Below are 27,174 nucleotides of genomic sequence, written 5' to 3' on the forward strand. Positions count from 1 at the left end.
TATTTCTGAGAAATCTATGAATAAACATATTCTGGCATTTCCAATAAAGCCTTCAACATCCTTTCTTATTTTAAGTCACCTTTATACATTCCTATTCCATCAGTTTACTTAAAGTATTTCTATACTACGAACTAAACCCTGTGATTTAAATTTCATAATAAGTGGAAAGAGAGGGTTTTTTTTTTTAATTTTGCTTTGGGTTTACATCTTCAGGTTCTAGTTTTAGTTTATAGGACAGTAAACGAGAGAAACTAGCCTGAAATATGTTTATGCATATACTTTTGTTGGTGGTTTTACAGAGTAGACCGAATTTATTTGAAATATACAAGCCAAAAGTTAGCAATTTCAAAGATTCTCCTGGAAGGCACATGAAAAACAACAAGGTGCTTGGTGACAGCCAGCATGGCTTCACTAAGGGGAAACCCTGCCTGACCAATTTGGTGGCCTTCTATGATGGGGCTATGGAACTGATGGACAGGGGTAGAGCAGCTGACATCATCTACCTGGACTTGTGCAGTGTTTGACACTGTCCCACATGACACCCTTGTCTCTAGATTGGAGAGACATCAATTTGATAGGTGGACCATTCGGTGGATAAAGAACTGGCTGGATGGCCGCACACAAAGAGTTGTGGTCAATGGCTCAATGTCCGGCAGGGGATCAGTAACAAGTGGTGTCCCTCAGGGATCGGAGACTGGCCTTGTTAAACATCTTTGTCGGTGACATGGACAGTGGGATTGAGTGCGCCCTCAGCAAGTTTGCCAATGGCACCAAGCTGTGTGGTCCGGTTGATATGCTGGAGGGAAGGGATGCCATCCAGAGGGACCTTGACATGCTTGTGAGGTGGGCTGATGTCAACCTTATGAAGTTCATCCATGATAAGTGCAAGGTCCTACAACTGGGTCGGAGCAATCCCAGGCACAGCTACAGGTTGGGCAAAGAAGAGATTCAGAGCAGCCCTGCAGAGAAGGACTTGGGGGTGTTGGTTGATGAGAAAATGAACATGAGCCAGCTTCAGTGTGCGCTCACAGCCCAGAAAGCCAACCGTATCCTGGGCTGCATCAAAAGGAGCATGACCAGCAGGTCGAAGGAGGTGATCCTGCCCTTCTTCTCTTGTGAGACCTCACTTGGAGAATTGTGTGCAATTCTGGTGTCTTCAACATAAAAAGGACATGGAACTGTTGGAACAAGCCCAGAGGAGGGCCACGAGGATGATCAGGGGACTGGAGCACCTCCCGTATGAAGACAGGCTGAGAAAATTGGGGCTGTTCAGCCTGGAGAAGAGAAGGCTGCCTGGAGACCTCATAGCAGCCTTCCAGTATCTGAAGGGGGCCTGCAGGGATGCTGGAGATGGACTATTCATTAGGGAATGTTGTGATAAGACATGGGGCAACGAGTTAAAACTTAAACAGGGGAAGTTTAGATTAGATATAAGGAAGAAATTTACTGTTCTGGTGGTGAGGCACTGGAATGGGTTGCCCAGAGAGGTGAATGCTCCATCCCTGGTGGTGTTCAAGGCCAGGCTGGACAGAGCCTTGGGTGACAGGGTTTAGTGTGAGGTGTCCTTGCCTATGGCAGGGGGGTTGGAATTAGATGATTTTAAGGTCCTTTCCAACCCTAACTATTCTATGATTCTATATCTGGGTATCTTAGGAAAAAAAGTTAGAGCAGCAACCACCAAAATTTAGGCTTGTATTTTCTTCGGGTACTTTTTAACAAGATGTAGTATTGTGCTGTGTTAGGTCTAGACATCAAAACATAAAACTGATTCACAGTCTTTGCTATTAAGAGTGTTAGTGTACTAAATGAATATAATTTAATGTTATTTTACAAGTACAATCACAGATAACAATTATCCTTTGTGAGAATGGAAAAACCACCATGGCATTTGGTGTTTCTGCTAAAATAGTCTTCTGTGGAAGAAAAGGATAACTGTAGCTGATTAGGCTCAGTGACTGCAAACAAACATAAAAGAAGTTGCTTCAAGTGTGATCCACATTTCTTCAGTTCCTGGCACTAGCAGGAGCTTCCCCTCTCATCTCCAAGGCAACTTGTTGACTCCCGCCTGTCCTGTCAATGGGATCAGACTGTCCCACTAATTCCAGATAAGCTAAAGAACAAGGTTCTGGGGCTGAGTTGTAGTACTAAATGAAGATCTCATTGTGATTTAACTTCAAAGACTTCTAAAGCAGTACGACATTTTTAGGCATAATATTATACAGAAAGTAATTACTATTATTGATAGTGATCTCTTACACACCCAAGGACCTGCAGTTGGTGTTGGTAATCCAAACTGAATTCCAAGGCTATAGGAACAAGTATAAACTGGTTAGAAAGGTTCAGTGTAAACATCAGTTCAAGGTCTAAAGTGTTTATGACTTGAAACAAGCTTAGCTAATTGCTAATCAATGGGCTACATCCTGAGAGACAGTGTTTTTACTACGATATGGATAACAGTCAACCTGATATGCAGTCTTGGGGCCGTGGGAAGAGAAGTGAAAATTTATAATCTAAAACAATAAACCAGATCTAGAAAGCACAGTAATTTACAGAAGAAGTTCTCTCTCTTCACCAGGGGGAAGCATTTTCTGCATGCATCATCACAGAATGAATCTTTATCTTTCCCTATTAATAAAACAGAAAAATATTAAAAATACTCATTTGTGATCCACATTTAGGCCAAGTAAACTGAAGTTTGAAAGCAACACGAGTTATTTTCTGCTTGCTGTATTTAGCAATAAGTTCACAAATATATAATAATGACTTAATGAAACATCTTTAATGAATGAGATGCTTTTAAGCAGCTTACAAGAATGTACATGAAGATTCAACAGTATAACTTATTCTGCTTATTATAGCAAATTTTGGTCTTTTTGGTCTTGTGATGGAGGCAGTAGATGCAGTTAAAAGCAAAAATCAGAGCACAGGGATTAGAAATCACACAGGCAACGTGAATTTGCATATCAACTTGAGAATACAGATGGAAAAGGTGCATTTAATCAGGCACTTTATATTAGCATTATCGATTACTTAACGGGTTCTGGCTGTCACAGGCAAATGTCAGATGCTCTAATTAGATTACTGTACAACTTGTATATGAATTAATTGCACAGGGAATTGCATATAAAACAAATGCAGTCTTTGTTTTTCACACTTCCAGTTTTTGTCCTGAACAGATCTTTTGTGTCTGCTGGACAATGACACTATGAAATACAGTTTCTGAATGCAGATTTGTTCCGGGATGTTCAATAATTTTATGTAGGCAGACACTGTGATCCCTATCTCTGATTTACCAATGGGTCTATAACGCCTCGCAGAAAGATTAATTACAGCTTACATCAATTTTGGCCTCTAGATGTCATGAAAGAACACAACACCAAAGAGGAAGGAGAAGAATTTCGATTATGTCCACCAGAAAAAAAGAGAATAATGGGTATGTAGTGGAATTTTAAAACGGGTTGCATTTACTGTCAGCATGCTTTTAAATAACTGAAGTTCTTAAAATTAAGTGGGAAGTAGGAAAAAAATAAGTTCAATGGAAGAAACGTTACTAAAGAACTACTTCTATAAATCGGCAAGATCTGAGAAAATAATAAACATTCAAGAACCCACAGATGTCATATAACTGATATTCAGCATTAAAACTGGAAAATATAATAGCTGCCAAGGATGTAATGGGAATATAGTTATATACCTGATCTTTTGCATCAACTCTGCCTGTAGTTCCAAACATTCCTCAAAATACTTTTGATAAAACTTTTAAAAACAATTTTCTAAATATTTTATTTGCTGTTTTAAAATGCACAGTGCAAACACCATTAACGCACTGTGCTCCATGACAGCATTTATATAAGGACTGTAAAATGCATTAGTCATGCAAGTACCATATCAAATAAATAAATAAAATTATATTAATTTTTGCAGGTCAGTGAAGAGAAAGAAAAAGCTATTGAAATGCAGGTCCAAACTCAAATTCCAAATTGTCAGCAAGGCCAGAAGAGGAATCTCAAATTCTTTTTCCCATCTAATTAAACATTTAGTATCAAATATAATTAAAAAACATGACATGAAATCAATTTAGATTCTATAAGGGATCTTTCATGTAGGGTTTCTAAGAGATGATGTTTTCCTATGTAGATACTCTTTGTAAAGCTGCAGGTGTCTGCAGACTTATATGCCACTTCGTTGACATCTTCTCATCTTTATGCAGGCACTGTGCATCCTAACACAATATACCCATGTTAAGCAGAGACTCAAAGAACATATACATTCTAAAGGTTAAGCTCTGCACAGTGTATGTAAGACAAGCCAGTAGAGTAAAGCTAACTTTACCCTAAAGGCCACAAACCTGATATTTATAAGCCATGCAACACTAGGGTTCTCCATGGCTTCTCCATTTTTTGGCTCTATCAGCAATAAATGTCTTAACTGTCCCGCAGCTTGCGATTTTTCCTGTCCTACATGCTCTTCCTAAGGTTATCATCAGAACTACCAACCTGCTACCACAAAACTTTTATCTCACAGTTTCTGTTCCCACTGACTAACAATCATTTCCAAGCACAGAAGCACAGAATAAGCCAGGATCCAGCTTGTGCCAGTTGTTTACCTCTTGATAACGGTTATTTCAAAACGTCACTGCAACTTACCATAAAATGCTACTTACAGTATGATAGTACATTCATACTACTCTCAATGTCCATTTTTAATTTTTCTCTCCTCCCCTAAAACTTTTTTATTCCCTTTTTTCTTTAAGTATGCCTTTTCCAGAACTTAAAGAGTAATGAATTAGATTCCCTTTACAACCTAAGTGCCTCAAATTCATAAGTACACTCAGCCTTGATACATAACATCAAGTATTTTTAATCAATCTTTGGTAAATTTACACACTTGTAGATTTATTTCACTTCTACTAACAGCAAAGAGTGGAAGAGAAGCATTTAAATACAAGGTAACACTTACCTAACACTGTAACTCACAAAACTGGACCCTGTTTCTCACCTTGCCTTTTGGCTATGTCATTCTCTGATTCTGAGGAATATTAAATGTTAATGTATTAAATGTTAAGTAAATACCACCTTTAAGAAAATTACCTCCAGCCTCAGCTTCTTGCAGTTGTGCCCCAGCTGGGTCACCCATTTCCATCAGTCAGTGCAAACTCTCAGCAGGAGTCAAGAGTGCAGTTTTAAGCTTTTTTCCTACCATGCAAACAAAAATCTGTGAATAATTTTGTTCTCATGCCGACCATTTCTGCACCATAACAGAAATCTCATTTCTCAATTTTGGTGTACTTAGTGGTGTATACTGAAAAGTTGCCCCACTCCATTAAACAAACACACTAGTTAAAATAGATCACAAATGAAATTCTAAACAGCAAAATAGTAGCGCTTCTACAAATGCATGGGTTAAGTAGTAACTGCCTAAGAGGTCTTTTGTGTTCAAAACTGTCTGCGCAGGTTGGCAGGTTCTCTTCTAGGGAGTCTCAGGTTTCTGCTAAACTACCCTTCGGCATATCTTTGCAGGCTGAGTTCAGAAGCTTTGGAATAATAGCTTCTGGATGCAAAGGATTCTCTGCAAACACAAAAAGCAGGGGGGAAAAAAAAAGAACGAAAATTGAAATTAAAGTGTGTTTTTTTCTCTTGTAAAATGTTCTAACCTTGAGAAGGAAATAGTTTCTAGAAAATTAAACAGTGAAATACAAATGAATTTTTAAAACACCAGTTAATATTTTGTGTCTTGAAATTTATTAGAGTAAAATATATTTCAGGCATACAAAGTGCCTTTTACTCAATTTAATCACTGGTTAATTTGATCCTTCATTTAATTTGATCAAAACCTCAGGAATCAAATCAGCTGTATTAAAAATAGCAAAACTTTCACTCCTTATTTTGATTAATTTTGATCGCCTTAGGCAAGTAATATCATATAATTCAATCACTGGTTATAGAACATTGCCATTTTAATTAATTATGAAAATGAAAAAATTGAGTGAGAACAGAGATAAAAGCTCAAGGAAGAAAATGTATTTATAATGAAAGGACAATTACAGCTCAATGTTGTGTTATTAAGACATAGTTACTAAAAATTTAGTCCTACTATTTGTCATTGTATCCCACTTGCTTACTGCTCAAGTCCAACACACAACTTCACCTATGACAATACGGTATGCATAGGCAGGTCAAAATTCAATAAAAAGAAGTGGCACCTCTTGAGATGTTCTTGCAAGGAGAAGCCAGTCATACAATGATAAGTAGCATTTTAGCCCTCTAGGGAATGTCGGTCCCACCTTGAGGCAAATCTCCTCGGACAGGCTGTTGTTGCTGCTTTACCATCTCTTCAGGATGCTGTAAGAACTGGCTGAGGAAGGAAGAGAAAGCAAGCATCCAGCAGATCATTACTTTCCATCCCTCTTGCTCTGTTCTTCTCTTCTTCTCAGTACCCAGTGAGAAGGAAAAGCAAAAGAGGTAATTCCTGGACTCAGAAAAGAAAGGCAGATTCCCAGAGTAAGTATTGAGGTTGGTAGCGTTCAGAATAATGTAAAAGACTGGTGCCATACTTAACTGCCAGTCAAGCAGAGTAATATTCTGTAGAGAAGCAGTTCCGCAATTTCTTTTCATTAATATGGCAGAATGCCAAAGTAAGTGATGTACATAAATAATTCCAGATCCAGTAAATCGAGAGAATAGCAACAACAGCCACCAGAATGCAGAGAAAACACCCCTACTGTTAAAAAATACATGCTGGAAACAACATGCAAAGTGCTTTGAAATGACTCATCAAAACGCTGAAATATATTTTCATCCCATCATACAGAATTTTTTGACTTATAACCAGGACCCCATTTTCTTGAATTAACCGTTACATCTCCTGTGCTGACTACAATGGTAGTAAAAGATGTTTAGGGTGGTTCTAGGTATAGCAAGACCCGACCAACCAAGAATAAAGAAGTTCCCATTATTTATCTTCCCCGAGAAAAGGAAATATTACAGAAATATCATAAACCAATGTAAAACCATGAGATTTCAATATAGATTGCAATGCAATAAAATGCTGAATTACTGAACAATCCCTTGGAACTTCTGAACCATATAAAGCCCTGTCTAGGCAGTGGTGATGAGGCATATGTAGACTTGTAGCAGATTCTATGCTGCTGCATAATGCACAGACTGAAAATAAATTCTTTCACATTAAATACAGCTATTTGACTTGATCTTATTGAAGTTACCATAGTCATGACACGGTATATTTTCTTGTTTAGCCATTCCAGCTACTCCCTGTCCATCTTCAGAAACCTCCTACTTGTTGAGATTGTTCTCTTTCCACATTCCCACCCTAACACTGTATTTAAGATTATTTTTTCCAGCACAAAAACCATCACTCTGAGGACTGACTGTGCTATGTTGTCTGTTGTTGATCTTTCTCATAACCTAAACAGCTTGTAAATGTTACTTAGTTGTTGAAGTAAACTGCTGAAAGGTTGCTACAAACGAAACAAACCTTCTTAGTGACCTTACAAATTAATTCTGTGTATTTGGGCACTTTAAGTGAAAAGCTTTGATGGCAGGGGGAAATTCTCTCAAGAAGTCAGTCCGTGCATCCAATTCCACCTATTCTGAATTTTTAGCTTTACCTATTTTTGTTCTGTGCTTCCCCCAGGCTCAGAGCTATTCTCTAGCACAGCATACACTGCATTTCACATGGTAAAACTAGTAATTGTTCAGATATGCAAAAGATGATTTTTACAGACACTCTATATTTAAAGGCAACTTCAGACCCTAAATTTCATTAAAAAAAAAAAAAAAACAATACCTGCTTACAGTAATGCTTTCAAAGTACTCAATCTTTCAGGTTTTGTTCTTGTTCTTTTTTATGTGCCATCTAGAAAGATAACTAAGATGACAATAATTTAGTCTAATTTTTTTCAGTCTAACCTTTCAAATGCAGAACATACAGTGTGATTAAAAACATGTTTGCAACTATAAAAGACAGTCTGAGTCAGAAGCAATGCTAGGCCACAACATTTTAAAACACAAAGGAAAATCATACATTTATGTCAAGATTTCTTCCTGATTTCTACATATTTCCTCCTACCAGCACATGATATTATAAAGAAAATGGAATACACTTCCCATTTCCCTTCCTCTTTTCTAGAATGTGTCTACTTTCCTGTCTTGAAGACCTGTGGTATTATTAGTCTTCCATGTTTAAAAAGAAATTATTGAAATTGACTGGGGAAAACATGGCACAATTTTCATTTTAAGCATTTTAAAAGTTGTGAAAATGCAACAAAATATGGATTTCAATAATTTTCAAATATACTATTATTAGTTTTCAAATTTAATTATTATAAGAACAATACCACTATATTAAAACCCAATTATCTTATACTCTTTCTGGCTTCATGACAATGCTCATGAAATGCTTAATATTCATGTAACATGCTACCTCACCCTGCAATATCACCATAGAAAGAAATTGTAATCCTCTTTACTGGCTCAGGTTAATTCCAATAAAATATTAAATCCATTTTCTGATCTAAATGAGTTCATTAGGAGAGGCATGGTACTGAGAATACCAAACTCTCTACAGAGTTCAGCTTCATTACATTTCAGCACTGTGCATTTCCAGAGCTGTTGTACTACATTTATGAGGATTTATCTGTACTGTTCCAAAAACATTCATCCTAATTCTACTACTTCTGTGCATGCTAATCATGAATATGTTAAGTGGAAATACTAAGCTAGCAGCCAATCTCATCCCCAGATGGGTTCAAGTTATGATTACAGAAGCAAATTTGCCATCAGCACTCATAAAGCAGTGCCAGAGAAGAGGAAATGGAAGGCTTGGAGATTTTGTTTTTCTTTTTTTCATTTTTTTTTTTTCCCCTCCTTTTTGGTAGAGTGAGAGAAAAGGGGTCTTTGATAAGGAGAGAAATGTCATACAATGCTTAGTGGGCTGGTATTCCCAGCCTGGTATAAACTACTTACCTTCGTTAGGTCTTTAAGTATGGAACAGTTGTAATCAATATAAACCAGACTCCTTTGGGCTGACTTTTGGCATTTTCTTCAAGTTTAAGGGCACCTTTCCACACAAATAATCCCACTGATACTGAGACAACTGCTAGCCTAAACTTTAAACTGTAAGTGAAACTGTTAGCTTTGTTAAACTAAAAAGCAGTGGATAAGATTTTTTTTACTCCAGCTTCTACAGCATTACCACGAGCAGCAACTCTCTTTCTAAGATAAGAAATCTGTATTTTGAAGGAAGAAATCATTAACTAAAATGCAGAAAACACACGCATTCTCAAATAACTTATATTCAAGTGCTATGTATTATATGCACTAACTGCTAATCCATAGAAAAGGATGACCTTTTTCTTCAAACCTTTTCGTTTTCTCTTTAGAAGAACTAAAGCATGGTTGCTTTGCACAGTAAATTTCATTTGATCCATGTCAGATACCACCAGCAAGGCACTGAAACCTTTAATGCCGATATATATGTAGATACACCACTGAAATAGTGGGTCAGTAGGTACCTTTTTGATCTGAATTCAGCAGCTCTGTACTGAATTGCTAGAGCACATCTAATCTGGAGAACAGAAGTAATCTCTTCAACTCATCGCCAGAGTTAAGACAAGTAAAAGGAAATAAATTAGCTCTGTCCTTACGGATGTGGGTGGCTGGCAGTCTGAAGGACATCCACAGTGAGGACGTTGGCCAACTTCAGGTAATCGGCCGCTGGTTGTCACTGTTGCTCCACAAAACAGGAGCTGCAAATGTGAACTTACAAAAGTAGTCCTCGAAGCCCAAAGTTGCAGACTTTTGGTTGATCCCCTTACGTGGCCTGAGGTAAAGGCATCTGCTGAATTTTAATAGCTTTCAAAGCTGGATTGGTATGTTAAAAAAGAGCAGCTTGTCAAAGACAAAGAGATCAGATAACTGGAAGCTTTATAGTGTTATGACAAAAAACACAGCAGGGCTGAATGTACACAGAAGGAAATTTAACGCAAGTGCCAGAAAAAAAAAAAAAACCCAAACCCAAAACATTTTAATCACAACTTGTTAATTCCATTCTAAAGTCCAATATGCAATTTAAACACATTATTTTACACCACCTTATAGCCCAACCAGGCAAATACTTCTAAATACAATGCTATTCACCTAAAATAATTCTCCTCACTTCACAGCAGCAAGTATCTTTTTATAATGGCTTCATATTATGGAACTGAACTCCAACTATGCAACCCTCAGTAGTTGTTTAGTAGTGACAGTGGGAAACTTGTTTAGTGTATCCACAGATTCCAGGTACTAATGCAAACCACGCAGTGGTGCTGTTCAGAGCGGTAAGCAGTGAGTCAATGCAGTTTGCAAGAACAACTCATTAGTATACAATTGCAACAGAATCAGACCATATTAATTGTGAAGCTGGTCTACCACTTTTTCCCTAAATTCTTCTGTGTACCTTTTCTTTTGAGGATAAAAATATTACCAATTATTTTATTTAAAGAGAAAATGACATTTTTTTAAGTCAATGGGAGAAGCTTGCAGAGAATCTCAACAATTTATGGGGGGACTTGATGATCTTAAAGGTCTCTTCCAAGCTAACCATTTTTATGATTGTAGAATATCCCACTTTATCCTGTTAAGAATTTTATTCTGTCTCTAGTACAGGGCTGTTACACCACATAAATGGCTGAATTTCACAACAATTTGCTTCGAATTTTCACTTTAATTAGAAAAAGAAAACAAAGAGAAAAAATACTCAGAAGAAAGGATACAAATTCTAGGCTTGGTCTCATTGGCTCACATTCGAATTTACATAAGTGAAAATCAAGATCGTAAAATCAAGGGCATTGTTTAGACTATCTTCTTAAATAAGATTCTTGAAAATATGAACGCATTTTACCAAACTTAAAGAGTGTTCATTAACACCTACCCCTCTAAATAGCAGTGCCTGCTTGATTAGAAAAAATTTTGCTATGGTATGTTTATATTTTATTAACAGGTAACTAACAGTGACATACCATATATAATTAATGGGTATTTCCAGTGTTGTTCAGCAACAGTATTTTCAGATAGTTGCACCATGCAGCTAATTCAACTCAGATTCTTTACCATTTTCTCCTACTTTCAGTATTTTAAGGAGCTATTTGCTCATACATTTAGTTACACAAAAACTTATTTGCCACATCTACATTGTTGAAATAATCAGTACTTATTTCCCTCACGCACAATGTATTTCTATGAGCATGGCCAATAACTATTTATTAGTTAATAGTGTCTACTATGAGTTAATAGTGTCTACAACTTCAGCTTGTACTGATGAGCATCAATTAACTGCACAAAACCTCCCAAGTTCTCAATGTTAAAACATGACATTTCTGAGATCAAAAGGTCACAAGCCATGAAATCAATTAAAAAGTCAGAAGGCTGAAAATAAATGTGGTAAGTGATGGAATTCTTTCAATGACTAAGAAAGACTGTGACTTAAGTTTTTTGTCCCATCACACACAGATTTCTGCCCGAAGATAAAATGTCAGCTGCAGCTTGTCATAGAAGCTGTGCTCCCAAGCAAGCCAGCAGGGGTACATGAGTTACTGGCTTCTTAAAACCCCAACACTTTGACTGTATAGTGCTGTGGAATAATATTTGTGGTCATTGAAGAGGAGCTCATAATCTGCCCAGCATTCAGGACAGGGAACCCTTTCTACCTTTCTCTTCTGTGCCCTGCCTCTATGATTTTTAATACTGCACCCATTACTTCCACAGCAGAAGAGTCAGCAGAGCCACAGAGGAGTATCAAATTTTGCAGTGGCTTTCAAATGTGCTGGAGTACCCAACAGAGGGTATTATTATGGAGATTATTCAATTAATGCACAAACTGGGGTCATCTTTTGCAGTCTACTGTGATCTTAAAATCTCCATTCCTTAAATTAAAAAAATCCTAAAAAGGTATTTTATTTGTAAGTATACTAGGGGCAAAATTATCTCAAATTTTTTTCAAAAGCTATTTTAAATGCCTTTGTAAATATGTGAATTACAGGTTATTCACAATCAGATTACATTCCACTACATTCAACAGTAGTTGGCTTTCTTCTGACACTATAGGCTTTCTAAAAATGTCCTCTTCTACTTTCAGATAGCAAGATGGAATTTCTAGAGTAAATCTTTTTTACCATAATGCTTTTAGACAGGAAGAAGTATGAGGATGAATCACCTTTTGCATGTTTATTTGGAGTGACTCTCAGTAGGGGTTTATAAACACCTTGCCCAACAGCTCCCTTAGGAGAAGGTACATCAAAACCAAGCTGCGACATCAAATTGAGAGCTAAATCCACACTGAAACGGATTTCAGAGCTGCAGAACTCCCTCCCAACAGGGAAATGATAAAGGGCTGCAGAGTCCAGCCAGGCTCCAAGCTCTGCAGTTGGCTGCCTGTTTTGCACGAAGACAAAGGAGTTTTGCTGAATTTTCATTTTTGTTCAGGGATACAGAGATTTTAAATCTCATAGTTAAATGTGGCTACTGATTTCCAGAGGCTGATTAATAACTTGTTCTTTTGAAAGATCCTTTTAAAGCAAACATGTATCAAATTTTAAATCCTGCTTCATTGAAGCCATTAAGCAAATGCTTAACTATTTCACTCTATCAGGAGTAGAGCCAGACAACTGATATATGTAAGTTAAAACCCAGATGGCAATTCAAGCATGAGGACAAAATGAGCATAAAAACCTTTCCTAATAGGATTTTTTTTAAAAAAAGTACTTCTGTTTCGAAAGAACAGTTTTAAAATATAGCCAGCAGACAATAATTTCTGTTCAGAAAAAAACCTGCAGTCAAAAATAACCATTAAAGGCAGTTAAGATTAATCACGATCTCTTTATCAATTCAGTTTTGACAGCGGTTTCCTGAATTCCTCATTTCTTCCCTTCCTCCAAACATTTAGCAACACATCGCATACTTCTCTATACAGTGGCAAAGCCTGACTCCCACACCCTTAAGCATATACTGGTCTTGCACCCGTTTTTTCAGGTGCGTGCCATCACTACTCCTGCCAGCAGACTGTCTTGCATTATCACACATGTGCTTTATTGCATGTTTCTGCTCGTAGAGCTCCCACAAAACAAAAGGACAAGGAAGGTGTTTAAACCTTCTGGCAGAGTGACTTAGAGATGCTACCAAAACAAAAAATCCTCCTGTGGATATGCCTTCTGCTTCTCTTCACTCTAAAAGCTACAAGCACTTTCAAAACTCAGGTCCCTATTGAGAGTGTTTAGACACTCTTTTGCATTTCTTCTACAATAATTCCCCTACATGGTGTTGAACTGTAAGAGGAAGGACCCTTCACCTTTATCTCTAGATGCTAGGGAAGAGGAAAGAAGAAAAAAAGGAATAAAAAGGTGCTTCTGTTATTTTGCTTATACAGAGCCTCCCAACCAGACAAGCCCACAATATCAAAGCTTTTACCTTCTTTTTTTAAGCTGGAAACTACCAGCTTCTTAAAAGCATTTGACCGGAGGAGAAGATACATTTCAATCAGCTTATTGAATGGTATCTACAGAGTCCAGCCAGAATAAAGGTGAGCAACCAAAATGTGAGTGAAGAAATCAGTGCAGCTGGAGAGTGGAGGAGGACAGTAGGTAACAATGGAGAAAGAGACTGCCTAGTACAAAGAAATGCATATATTTCAACCTGGCAGGAATGATTTCTTAAATAGGACTAATCAGTTAAGCTATCAACTAAAGATGAGCCTTGAACTGCTGTCACTAATGAGGAAAAAAAAAAAAAAAAACAAAAAACAAGGTATCTTTATGAGTTGGCAACATATTACTATTTATTTTCCGTGCAAAAAAAATTCACACATAATCCTAGACAGCACAAGAAAGAATAAAGGAGAAACAGTATGTAGATGTAGCACTGTACCAAAGGGATGTAAAAGAGGTAGAAAAAGGTACTGTTGGCTAGCAGCCGCTTGCATATCTCATTATGCACTTGTTATTTCTAAAGATGCTTCATTTTGTAGTTTGAGAGTGCTTCCCATTATTCAGGAACAGAAGCACCACTGCAAAGTTCTTGTGGAAAAAAAACCCTCACACAACCAACAATAAACACTGCATGATTTTCTTCATCAAATCAATCTATTCTCTACCACTCCTACTTGATCTTCCCAGAGCTAAATTATGCATGAGCAGTGAAGGCACAAGAGAAGCCATCATTAATATGGTCACAGAACTGCTTTTTCCAAGGCATTCACTGATGTGAGAGGAAAAATACATAATCAAAACGGGGAGGGTGTGTGTGTGTAAATGGCACAGCGTCAGCCAGGTCTAATTGTAAGCAACAGAAGACCTTAATTTTGTTTCAGTTTTCTGGATTTAGTCCCTTAATATTTGGTTGTAATTCAAAGTGACTTCTGAGGTATAATGGTCAGATTTACACCAGACACTATCACACTTTTAATCAAATACTTATCTAAACCAAGGACAGATAGTCAAAACAGGTAGTCACATACTTGCCTTTGCTATCTTCCAAACCTAACTGTTCTACAAGATTCTCCCTTCTCTAATTATTAGGTTAAAAAAAAAAGAAGCATAACAATAACAGCATTAGGGAGTATTTTATAACATTAACTTCAGTGACACTCAATGGAACTTGTGGATACCTGGGTATCCTAAAAGTTACTGAAATTACCTGGTTTAGATATTTACAAATATTTATATATAATTACTGCTCATTTATGTGTTGGCTGTTTTTCCTTGTTCCCCATAAAATATCAAATACACTCAACTATGATTTTGGACAGTCACATGAGATAACAGTTCTTTTAATATACATTCCCTACTTTTTCAGGTAAGTTAATGTTTTATACAAATAATGGACATTAAAATCTTTTAAAAGGACCAAAGAAAATTAAGACCTTATTGTGAGGTGATTGTTTTTCACCAGGATTTTACCAGATTCCATTGAAAGTTAATACTACTGTTGATATTGTCTACAAAGTCAGTATTTACTAACTAGAGCATCAAAAAAAACCCCAAGAAAATGTACTAACTCTGTGTCTGCTTACATACCAGCTGAGAATTGTACTCCTATATTAAATTAAGTCATGAATAATTCCCATCCACATGGGATTAACTCTGAAAGAAATTCCAGGGGGAGCCAGCCCAGAGGGCTGGAAATAAAAGGAAACGTAAGCAGGGAGAGCTGAAATTCAGACTGCTGAGGCATTGTCAGAGTCCTTCCTTCCTGAATGCACCTTTAACATTGCCTCTCTGATGCTGGCCCCAGGATGGTCATGAAGTGTAAAGGCATCTTAGCAAGGTGGAATTATACAAAAGACATATTGCTCTGATCAAATTGCATGCTTTCAAATGCATGGTTTTAAATAACATATATATAGTATAACAATGTACAATAAAATAAGAACTAAGACATAAAAAATTAAAAATAGTTTTAAGTGAGGAGGATAGGACATACTAGGTAAAACTTTCATGTATGGGAGATAAAGTAGTGTAAAAATGTGAAGTCTTTTAAACATACAAAAGGCATAAAAAAGCGAGAGGAAGGGAAAGCGAGTTAAATTCCACACAGTAATTGTAAATTGTGTAACTGTGAGAGGAAATCAGAATCCAATACTTGAGTTATTTTTTATTATTCTTATATTATACTTACGGGCAATTTTTTCTTGAAATACTTTGCATGGATTTATTTAAAGGCAACACTACACAGGGAATACAAGACCTGGTCTGGAAGTTGGTCATGATAATGCTACAGCCTTTCCCTGCCACACCGCCTTGACAAGTGACTACACCTCTGAGCACTCTGGCTCCAGACCTTTTTTTTCTCTGCCACATACAAAACAAGCTCTTCAGACACACAGTGCTTAAGGGCCATTAAGAACACAAAAACAGACACCTACCTCAGCTGCTTCTTCTAGGTGCTGCCATAAGGTTAAAACCAAGAGCAACTGAAAAAGACATACTCTCTTTGCTTATTTTTGGGCAGTGCTCTGAGGTTTTGCAGTTAAGATTTGGGACTATAAAAAGCAAATCAGTCTAGTAAAGCCTCCTAGTTATTGTTCTTTTGCAATTCTAGTTATACAGCTTATCACATAAATGAATTATATAAAGTCTTCAGCTTATTTTTTTTTTAAGCCAGTGGGAAAAGCTTGCAGGGATAAAAAAATGTTTATTTTCACAATGATTTCTAAGTACCTCCTAAAGTACTAGTCTCCTACAGAAGAAAACACAACCTGCTCATATGATGTATTGCACAAGCATCACCGCAATGACTAGACCAGGTACATACCAGAAAAAGCTAGACAGAAACACAACCTTACTATTTTCTCAGGAAGAACTGTTTAGCTTTCTGCTAAAAATCAGAAGCCAGACTTAGTGGCGAGCTTCTAAAAACTTGCACAGCTCTGATAAGAAAGGACATCTCATAAATATTCATTAAAAATTACCTTTTCTGGATCATGAATTTTTTAAACAGACACTGGTGTGACCTCTGCAAGGAACAAAACCCAGCCCATAGCAGAATGTCTCCATTTTCTGGCAAATAAAATAAAAGGGCTTTTCTGGGTGAGCATCTTCTTTGTACACTACACGGGGCTTTGGGTCAATTACCTTCGCAATCCAAGCATCCAAGCACTGATATTAAATTCAAATTACAGTCTTTAAATTCTGAAGCGTTACCTTCTTATTTTCTTGAAGAAATGACAGAGAGGCAAGACAATGATTTGCATTTTAAACAATATCCTAAAGTAGCATCACCATTCCTCACACATCTTTCAGTTCAAACAAGACAGAAGTAATTGGCAGCCTTAACATATCCTGAGCTAGGAAAACTGGAATATGTTTGTACATCTTCTCAAGCTGCTTTGTCCTTCTGGCTGTCTGGAAACTGTGAACTCCTTTTACATGAGTGTTACCACACCAGATGAAATATGTAGCTTGTTCAGTGCTATCATCGTCTGGCAAGAGAGGTATAAATGGGTGCTGCAATAGCTGGAACCCATACGCACTGTGCTCTCTCCCTACTCTCTCCCTAAGGACTGTTTCACAGAAGCATTTAGTCTAACTTCTGCTAATTGCTGGTAAAGGCTTGTCATACCCTTTTTATATAACCTGACGTTTTAAATCATCACCATAACGTTGGCAGATTCAGCTTTTTGCTGATCACCTTTACCTTAACATTTATTTGATGTACAGATAAAAATACTATTAGCCAATGCAGACAGAAACAGTAGGCTTTATACCTTAACGCATACCAAAGAAGTGATTCAGAAACAAAGAACTATCCCATACAACTGTATTTTGACTTTGCCAATACAGAAGAAATATTATGCTTTGTGTGGCTTGCCATATAAGCATCACAGTAATTCCTCCTTAAAATCTCATTATTTTAGGGTTACTTGAACCTGAGGATGAAAATGAGAGATTTCCTGGTATTATTGCCTTAGTTATAGGAATCTGTGTAGGAGATGTTTTACGCAAAAATATAGATCACTCAATGTCTCCTCCCCCCCAGCTTCTATGTAGGCAAACCTTCATAAATGACGATCTAAAGGTAACAGACCTGTAGCTAACAGAAGAAACAGGGAGGCTGGAAACTTAATATTTGGCATGCTTTCATAAAACTCAGCATAGCACACCGTTCTCAAAAGGGGTAATTCATTTAAGCAAAAGTGCATGATTCGTTAACATCAGGAAGAACTTCTTTACTGTAAGAGTGACAGAGCACTGGAACAGGTTGCCCAGGGGGGTTGTGGAGTCTCCTACACTGGAGATATTCAAGGCCTGCCTGGACAAGTTCCTGTGTGATGTACTGTAGGTTACCCTGCTCTTGCGGGGGGGTTGGACTAGATGATCTTTTGAGGTCCCTTCCAACCCTTGGGATTCTGTGATTCTGTGCTTCTGTGATTTATTGCTTGTGATGAACATGAAATCCTTCTAGTGCAGAAACTTAACAGGACATGCTAGCAGGTTTTACGCTGTGTATTCATATAACTTTAGCAACAAAAAAAATTATACGGGAAGAGAAGGAACTGTATCTCCACCAGCACAGTAGGGACAGATATACAGGGACAGATAGATGGCCGCATCAGCATACTAAAACTTAGGCACAGTAATAGTGACAAAACATTGGAGCTTAAAAATATTCAGCATATGGAAGGGGACTTTCAGAAACTTTAATCTTTCTTACTTAACTCTTTGTTTTCGCATGCATTTCTTTAATTTGTCCATGACAGAAAAAATATGTACACTCTGAAGGCTGAAGCAGACTGGTTTGTTTGGTATAAGCTGGAAATCTGTCAGGGACTTCTATTACATTTTACATTTCACTGCTTATGTGCAGAGCGGGAGAGAGAGGAAATGGAGCAAACTGGTTGCCAAAGATTCAAGATGTGGCACATACCATATGCTCCCCCCTTTCAAAGGCAAGGTGCATATACACTTAAAGGCTATTCATTAGGAACAACAGAATTGCTATTTGCCTATTTCAAATGGAATCCAAATGTGCCAAGCACAGCAAGAATGCTGAGAGCAAAGAGCGGTTAATATTCTAGCCCGGCTCACTGAAAAAAGCACTGAATTGACAGAGCAGTGTTCTGTAGAGCAACATGATGTGTCTGCTTTAAATGGAGAATAATGGATTTAAGTTTAGTGCAGAACTAAAGGGCTCAATTACTATTCATGAATTCTGAAATGTTTTACTACAGAAACTCCTTTTGCATGAAATGTTCATCAGAATCAATGTGTGGAACTACAAAACATAAACCTTGCCCCCACACACAATGCAGTACTTACCTAGATTTGTGCATTTACAAAGAGCATTGCTGTGGCATTTATCTAAAACCACCTAGACTATAGAACAAACTATCTAAAGTGAAAATGCTTCAGAGGGTTGCTGTAGCAAAAGCTGCTCTACTAGTGCCATTCTCTGTTGCTTTTAGACAACCACTTAACCATTTGCCTAGCTTAAGAGGGGCCCAGTGCTTCAGGAAAACTGATTTTTCAGGTCTGAAGGCAGCCTTTTGGCCAGCAAAGAGAGAAGGCCAATCTGCAAGCTCTCTTAGGGGTTTCTGTAACATACCTGGATTTTTGTCAGTAACTGCATTAATACTGAAATTGTAGAAGTTCAAAAAATTGTCTTATGCTATTTGTGTGATTATTCAAAAACATAGTCCCCATTGAGCACAAAGTCAGAACCACAACATACATCCTGTATAAATCGGCATTTCACTTGACATACAGATTTTATCACACAATTCAAACCTCATCAGGTTCTATAGCTTTAGTCTGTGAAATTGTTATGCAATATGGGTTTTGATGAGTTGCTAAAATGCAATCAGAGAAATGTCTTCTATATTGTGTTGTAGGCACAAGCATGTATGATGTGTTACGGAATTATTCTTGATACTTAAGCGCATTAATGGTCGGATAAGGTTGCCCTTTGCAGTTTGCAGTACCCATTTTAATTAGACTAATCACAAGGAAAATTTTTACTTGGAACCAGAAAAAGGTAATGTGACACGTCTATAATGTAAGAACTTATTTGTATATACTTTCTAATTATGGTCAAGTAATATCCTCCTTTAAATTTCTTTGTAATATAGGGCCAAATTAATCATCCATCTGCTTGGAAAACATCTGCCATTCAACATTTATTAGCATATAAAGATGATAATTCTTCAAACATTTGTATTTTGCTCATTATAATTGAGATTAGCAGGGGGCGGGGGGGGGTAGTAGGGGGGGTTGGTTTGTTCTTTCTTTTCCCCCAAAACTCTGTCTTTTAAAGTGTTGAAAGTTTTGTTTATTTTCTGAGTGAACAGATGACTGTCAGTCCTGGGGGCTGCTTCCAGGGGCTTCCTGTTAACAAGCTACTTCTGTTTGCATATTCCATCCCTCAAAGTAGTACATACATAATTTTATCATCATTGTGTGCCATCTGGAGTGTGTTGATTGAACTGCAGCTTTAAAATGAGGTCTAAGGAGTATTTTAGTTGCTTGTATCTCGGATTATTATATATTTCAATGCCTCTTTCTCACACAAGATATGTGAAGACTAATTAGGGCTTTGCAAATATTTACATTAGAGTATAAACTTCAGTTTGGAAATTGGGCTTTTTTACCCTGTCTGCTGTCCTTTTCATCCACAATAAGCCAGAATCCAGTAGAGATAAAAAATGAATCTTAAGCTTTTCACAGAGGTGATGCCCCTAAATTTTCATTATTCCTAAACCAAGTGTCATAAGCTATGAACAAAAGGAACTGTGTTTGCTGCTTTACGCATCCAGATAGGAAGAATTAAAGGAAAAGTGAAGTAACAAACCACCTACAAAGAAAATGGAATAAACTGATGCCACCCATCCAGTGTCATTTGACAAAAGAAACTTGAAAGGATGTAAGTTCCCTTTTAAGCCATGTTTTGAAGAAGAAGGACAAGAACAGGTCTGGAATGAGAAATAACTACAGGAGCAGAGATGTCTTTACTAATTGCAAGTTCATCTGAAGAAGGAAGCTTCACAGGAAAAAAGGCTTCCACTGCCAGGGAAATGTCACAGGGAACAAACCCACGACTCCTTAAGAAACCACTACCTAAATGTCAAAGAACAGAAAGAGGATATATGTGAGATATATATATATATAATATATATATTACATGTAACAAAATCTGTCATATAGATCTATAATATATAGCTCATGCATGATATGAGATATGCATTTCCTTGCACTAAAATGAAGGGGTTTTTTTCTTTTACACATAAAAATCCATGGGCATCTTTATCTGGTTCAAAACTATATTCTTCTAAAAGGTGAAACTGTAATGCATCTGCATTGCTGGCACACTACTAGCCAAGGCTGAGTCGAAGCTTTTGATGAGTCTGGGCATCTGTGGGAGCTGGATAAAAGACCCTGTTTTTCTCAGGGGCTCTGACCCTGGGGGATGTGAGCCAACCTTAGGAAACTTGTGAGGGTATCTTCCTAGCTGAATGCCTGCAAGGCTGTGTGGCAAAGTGGCTTAACTATGATTTTAATTTTCAGAGAGGTTACGTTTCAAAATGCATCATTGCAGGTGATCTGACAAAAGGCAGAAGGTCGGATTGGTTAGTTACTTCAGTAGCTAAGAAAATATGGTTTAGAAAAGGCAGGTTTTGTACATCACTATGTAGTACCGAATAGGGAATGCTGTGTTACCTTACTCAAATTCTTTAATGCATCTTGGTTAAACAGTGACAAAGACTAGACTCACACAATTTATTTTATACAATCTAATGTCACTTGGACTACAGTTGAGATTACTTTAGGTAGCAAAATTTATCAGGGTCCATCCAATTGAAACAGTATAGATTAACTCTGTTGCCATAGAAACACATGATTTTGGCATAGCAAACACAAGAACAGTACATCTAGCGTGGTATTTCTAACTAAAAACTATCATCTGAGTCTTCAAGGGATGATTAGATTAGAATAAAATACTTATCATATGCACCTCTTCATAAATTTGAGACTATCAAAACACACCACTCTTGGAGTTATCTAAAACTGGTGCAAAATCACTTCATTCTGTTCTATCCACATAGAAAAGCACAAAAATTGCAAACTCACAGATGTTCAAACCAGAAGCAACCATTTGGGGAATATGGTCTAACTTTATGTACAACAGAAGCAATGTCACATATTTCAGCCATTCCTGCATCAAGTTCAGCTCATGGCTGAACTACAACTCTATCTTTCAGACAGACACCCACTCCCAATTTACAGACTCTGCGTCAAAGAGGAATTAACACATATCTTTCTCATCTGTTCCAGTGGTTACAATCAGTATAATTGTAAACATTTTGAGTCTTACTATTCGTTTCAACTTAGCTGCCTAGGTTTCAACCAGTGCAAGTTTTTATGTCATCAGCTAGTAAATGTCAGAGATGCATAATGTTGGGTAGCTTCTTCACAGTAAGAGGTTACTGACTCAGAACATCTTTCATATTAAACTTTTTTCCCAACTAAATAATTAAAATATGTTAAGTTTATGAATAAAGAGTAAGCTAATTCAGTTTTTCACTCTCCAGACATTTTAGATTGCAAGCAATATTTATACATGTATACATTAGAAAGAATGAGATACTAGTAACAGTAACTCAGTGGAATGGCATTCTACGTTTTATCTCTGGAACATCTTCACATTAAGAAGACATTCAATCTAATGACAAATGTAACTCAGAAACTGCAAAATACTAAGACAATCTTCACTGAACTAAATGTACTCTTTCACCACATATTAGATGTCACTTTCTTTTCCCCTTGGGTAAACTAAACACAGCTGGAAGCTCACAAGTGATCAGAATCCCACCATCTCAATTTTTGTGTGCACAGTCTTTTATTACTGTTCTTATGCAGCAGCTCTGGTTGGAAAGCTCATCTACACTATATTTCTCATTGCAAGAACAGGAAACTTCAGGCAGAGAAAATGTTTTAAATTGTGCTACACTTTCTAAGCAAGATAATTCATGTATATAACTGAATATATCATAGAATCATAGAATAGTTAGGGTTGGAAAGGACCTCAAGATCATTTAGTTCCAACCCCCCACCATAGGCAGGGACACCTCACACTAAACCATCCCACCCAAGGCTCTGTCCAACCTGGCCTTGAACACCACACCAGGGATGGAGCATTCACAACTTCCTTGGGCAACCCATTCCAGTGCCTCACCACCCTTACAGGAAAGAACTTCCTCCTTATGTCCAATCTAAACTTCCCCTGTTTAAGTTTTAACATGTTACCCCTTGTCCCTGATGATCACTACAGTCCCTGATGAAGAGTCCCTCCCCAGCATCCCTATAGCTCCCCTTCAGGCACTGGAAGGCTGCTATGAGGTCTCCACGCAGCCTTCTCTTCTCCAGGCTGGACAGCCCCAACTTCCTCAGCCTGTCTTCATACAGGAGGTGCTCCAGTCCCCTAATCATCCTTGTGGCCCTCCTCTGGACTTGTTCCAACAGTTCCATGTCCTTTTCATGTTGAGGACACCAGAACTGCACACAATACCCCACATGAGGTCTCATGAGAGCAGAGTAGAGGGGCAGGATCACCTCCTTCGACCTGCTGGTCACACTCCTTTTGATGCAGCCCAGGATACGGTTGGCTTTCTGGGCTGCAAGTGCACACTGAAGCCGGCTCATGTTCATTTTCTCATCGACCAATACCCTCAAGTCCTTCTCTGCAGGGCTGCTCTGAAACTCTTCTCTGCCCAGCCTGCAGCTGTAAAACACTGGTTATAACTGAACTCAGTGATTCTTATTAAGCATGTACTCTGTTTAATTTTGTTGGCATTTGGGGTTTCTATCAGTGAAAAATATACAAAAGATGTTTCATGTGTGTTATGATTAACGAGGAGACCGGAAATTTTACTCTGCCATACTAGAAATTTCAGACACAGTTTTTCTTCTTTGATACTTAATATTGCCTGTTCTAACTCAAACTGAATATGCTGCCAGAACAGCAATAATATTTCTTCAGTTCTTGCTTCTTAATATAGCCAGGGGTCCCATTTGTGCACTTTTGCCAACCAGCAGGAGCTCATCCTTGTTTTGGTTTGGTTTCAAATAGCTGTTCCTCATCTGCTAATAAACATGAGCCAGTGCCTGGGTTAGGTTGGCAACGACAGTGTTTTCCTACACTGCAAAGCACAAGCAGAGAAAATAACATCTGCATGTTCCTGATGTCAAAGTTCAAATTATCTCACTAGCTCCTATAGCTTTACGAAATGCTGCTAAGAACAGAACACAGTCCTTACAGAGCTTTGCAAATGGAGGCATTCACATGTTTGATGTAATCATTCCTGCCAGGCAAACAGACTGTTTTGGTAACGGTCTATTTGTCTTGCAATCTCCATCAGACAGGACATTATGTCATCGTGGGCAGTGCCAAAAGCAAGGGACAGGTCTGAGCTGATATGAACGGAAAGCTGTCCCGTATTTATTAAAAGCAAGTAATCAACCCCAAGTACTACTAAACCTGATGCAAGTCAGTGACTCCCAGCTTGTGTGAAGTCTAGGATGCTGGGTTCATCTGAGATGCTATAAGCAGCTGCTATATTGCTTCTCAGTGGAGTGGACCATTTGATCCCGGATGGGAGTCAGACATAGCAGGTGAAATCTCCATGGTTCATAGGACTTAAAGTGTCATTATGATGCACAATACTGGCATTATCAATCTCCAACTACTCTGATGCAACTGAACTGGAGACTGAAAGACTTGAGACTAACAGAGCTCTGCTGACTCGGACAGAGGCCAGCTCATTCCCAGAAGTGATGGACAGCACTCTTTAGAGCACTCTACTGTTCAGTTGGTTTGAAGAATCAAAGAATTTGGCAGGACATGCGCCATGTGGATTAAGACATCTTTCTAAACATGAAAGAAACAGAAGTTATGACAGCACTATTCAAAGATCTGGGCTGGAGGTACCATGCCAAAGGACAGCAAAACAGTTTAATAACTCATCCAATCCAACATAACTTTGGAGCCCATGCTAACCGATGAATACCATGTATGCAACTTTCTTCCTATATCCAAAACTTTATCTGACATATTCAAGATTCCAAAGCTTCCAAATATTTTCTGCTTCACACATCAGTAATTTTCTTTGTAAGGGAACAACATATTTAACTCTCACATACTCTCCAGCAGTTTGATTGCATCTGTAGTCACTGCATTTCCCCAGAACAGTAAACACCTACATCATGGCTCCTCTTAATCTCCCCCTTCATAAAGGCTACAGGCCTAATTTTTTCTTTCCTTACACTTATAGCACCTACAACCATTTGTCATTCTAATAACAATATTCTTCTACATTCCTGCACTATGCCCAAAACATGCAATTGCTTTAGAGGTGTTTTCACTCTTTTTTCTTATTTTGGGAGTTAGGAGAAAAATAGAAATCCTTATTTTCTCCTACACATTTAGACAAACCAGTTTTACTTTGTTCGCATTTTGTCTCAAATTTTCTTGACTTTTTTTAACCACTGACTTTCAAAATTAGACACACTCAAAATATATAAACACCCATCAACGATCAATTTCATATTTAAAAATAACCTGATGCTAGACAAATTTTAAAGCAGACCTGTCAGAATGTCATTTGTGCATGTTTCTTTAGAGCCACATTCTGTCTTCATATGCATTTACCTATCTCATAATTGTTTGCCATCTAAATATGCTGCATCTTTCAATTTAGTGAGGCATCTTTTAAACTATATTGAACTAAATTCTTCTTGACTATTCATTTGCTATTATCTTCAAGCATGCTACCCACTGGCACAACACTTTTTAAATCTCAGAAGCTAACCCAGCTAATACATATTTCAGAATGTGACAAAAGAATACCATAGTTATTGTATCTAATGACAGGACAAACCAGATTACTTTGATACAGGAAAGTCACCTGTCCTGGGTTTACCAGTAGCCATTTTGCTCCTTCTTAGTAACTGGTCCAAGCTCTGTGTTTTGACTTCCAGCCTGGGCAGAGAGCTGATAACACCGGTTGTTTTTAATTGTTGTTAAGTAATGTTTATTCTGGCCAAGGACTCTGTGAGTCTCATGCTCTGCTGGGGACGAGGGGAGGCCAGGAGGAAGCAGAGACAGGACACCTGACCCAAGCTAGCCAAAGAGGTATTCCATACCACAGCACGTCATGCCCAGGGAGGTAACTGGGAGTTACCCGGAAGGGCACACTCTCTCTTCGGGGGGGTTGAACTCATTCGGCGGTGGTATCATATTCTCTTGTTATTTTCTCTTATCAATATTATCATTGGTGGTAGCAGTAGTGATTTGTGTTATACCTTAGTTACTGGGCTGTTCTTATCTCAACCCATGGGAGTTACATTCTCCTGATTCTTCTCCCCATCCCTCTGGGAGTGGGGAGGGTCGGGGCGGGGGTGAGTGGACAAGCTGTGTGGATCGGTTTAAACCACGACAATCAAAAAGTAGGAAAGGACTGCTTAAAAAACAAAACCAAAACAGACCTCTACAAATGGGGATCATGCCACCATTTAACTACTGGAAATGTGAGAAGTTAATGATTTATACTTACAAAATATTTTGTCCTTGTAGACAGTTTAGTAGTTTGCAACATGAATTCCTCTAAAGTTTGTTTTCCACTCTGCTTTGAAGAGAAAAATATCTGTTAAACATTAGCAAAAACAATTACTTTTTTTCCTAAGGGTGTCTACTGTTTTACTCCTCACCCGCTACTGCAGCATTGGGTCCCCAGTGCAGCTGGAAGGGTGGGCATCTCTTAGCCTGTCAGTTTCCTACATCAGTCTTCATTGCCAAAGGGACAACTAACAGGTAAGACAGAATTAACAGCAGGAAGCCTAGCATAGGAGAAAGTTAGCAGGGGCTCAAATGGACAACCTCTAGATTTTCCTTCCAACTTGCATCTGTCTGCGTTTCTTGGGGTGATTTGTCCTGGCAGAGCACCTTTACCAACTAGAGGTAGATGCAAGCAACAACCACCTAGTCACCTCCAAACCTATTCAGTTCCAGAAAATGTCCCAGCTCTGTCTAAACACAAAGATGTCCCCAGTGCTGCTGCTGGTAGTAGCAGTTTGTTACAAGAATGAAGAGGGATTTCTGAAGGAGAATTCTGCCTCATTCTACTGTTTCTGTTAGGCTCCACACACATTATCACCAAAACTGCTGCAGTCAAATTCAGTAGATTTAAAAGGACTTATAATTTTTTAAAGGTATCCATTTTGCCACTCAGTTTCTCACTACTCACTCACATTTTACCACGACAGCCTGCGAGTCTGAGTATTTAAAAGCTTACATAAATATGCTAGCTTTTTAACAGTCAGCTTCATGCTCTCTTACTCTCATTTATCATAATTACAGAAAGTGCAATGTGTAAATTTTGAGAGACCTTTATATATAGGAATAAATCAATTTCTTCACCGTTTCTAATCCCTTCTTCATATACACTGAATTGGAGATACTTAAAAGCTGTCTGGACACAGCGCTAGGCAGGTGGTTCTAGGTGGCCCTGCTTAAGCAGGGTGGGGTGGACCTGATGACCTCTGGAGGTCCCTTCCAACTGCAACCATTCTGTGAATCTGGAGCCCTGTCACTTTACATCTGGTGAGGACTTCTGCCTTAGGGCTTTCAGAGTGTG

At 38.0% G+C, this 27,174-nt stretch overlaps 1 long non-coding RNA gene across 2 annotated transcripts in view; it reads right to left on the bottom strand.

Annotated features, from left to right (window-relative positions):
* Window positions 1–1,196: 1,196 nt before the first annotated feature.
* Window positions 1,197–27,174, bottom strand: part of LOC136013079 (uncharacterized) — a 39,398-nt gene continuing 13,420 nt past the window's right edge. The window contains exons 2-5 of one of the 2 annotated variants that reach the window (XR_010612135.1): window positions 26,095–26,163; window positions 6,203–6,468; window positions 5,091–5,195; window positions 1,197–2,625 (exon numbers count right to left, since the gene is read on the bottom strand). This is a non-coding gene — a long non-coding RNA (uncharacterized LOC136013079). The remainder of the gene's footprint in view (window positions 2,626–5,090; window positions 5,196–6,202; window positions 6,469–26,094; window positions 26,164–27,174) is intronic. The other variant, XR_010612136.1, reaches the window with a different exon arrangement.

This window comes from Lathamus discolor, chromosome 4 (genome assembly GCF_037157495.1).
Source record: "Lathamus discolor isolate bLatDis1 chromosome 4, bLatDis1.hap1, whole genome shotgun sequence".
Classification (NCBI taxonomy): domain Eukaryota; kingdom Metazoa; phylum Chordata; class Aves; order Psittaciformes; family Psittacidae; genus Lathamus; species Lathamus discolor.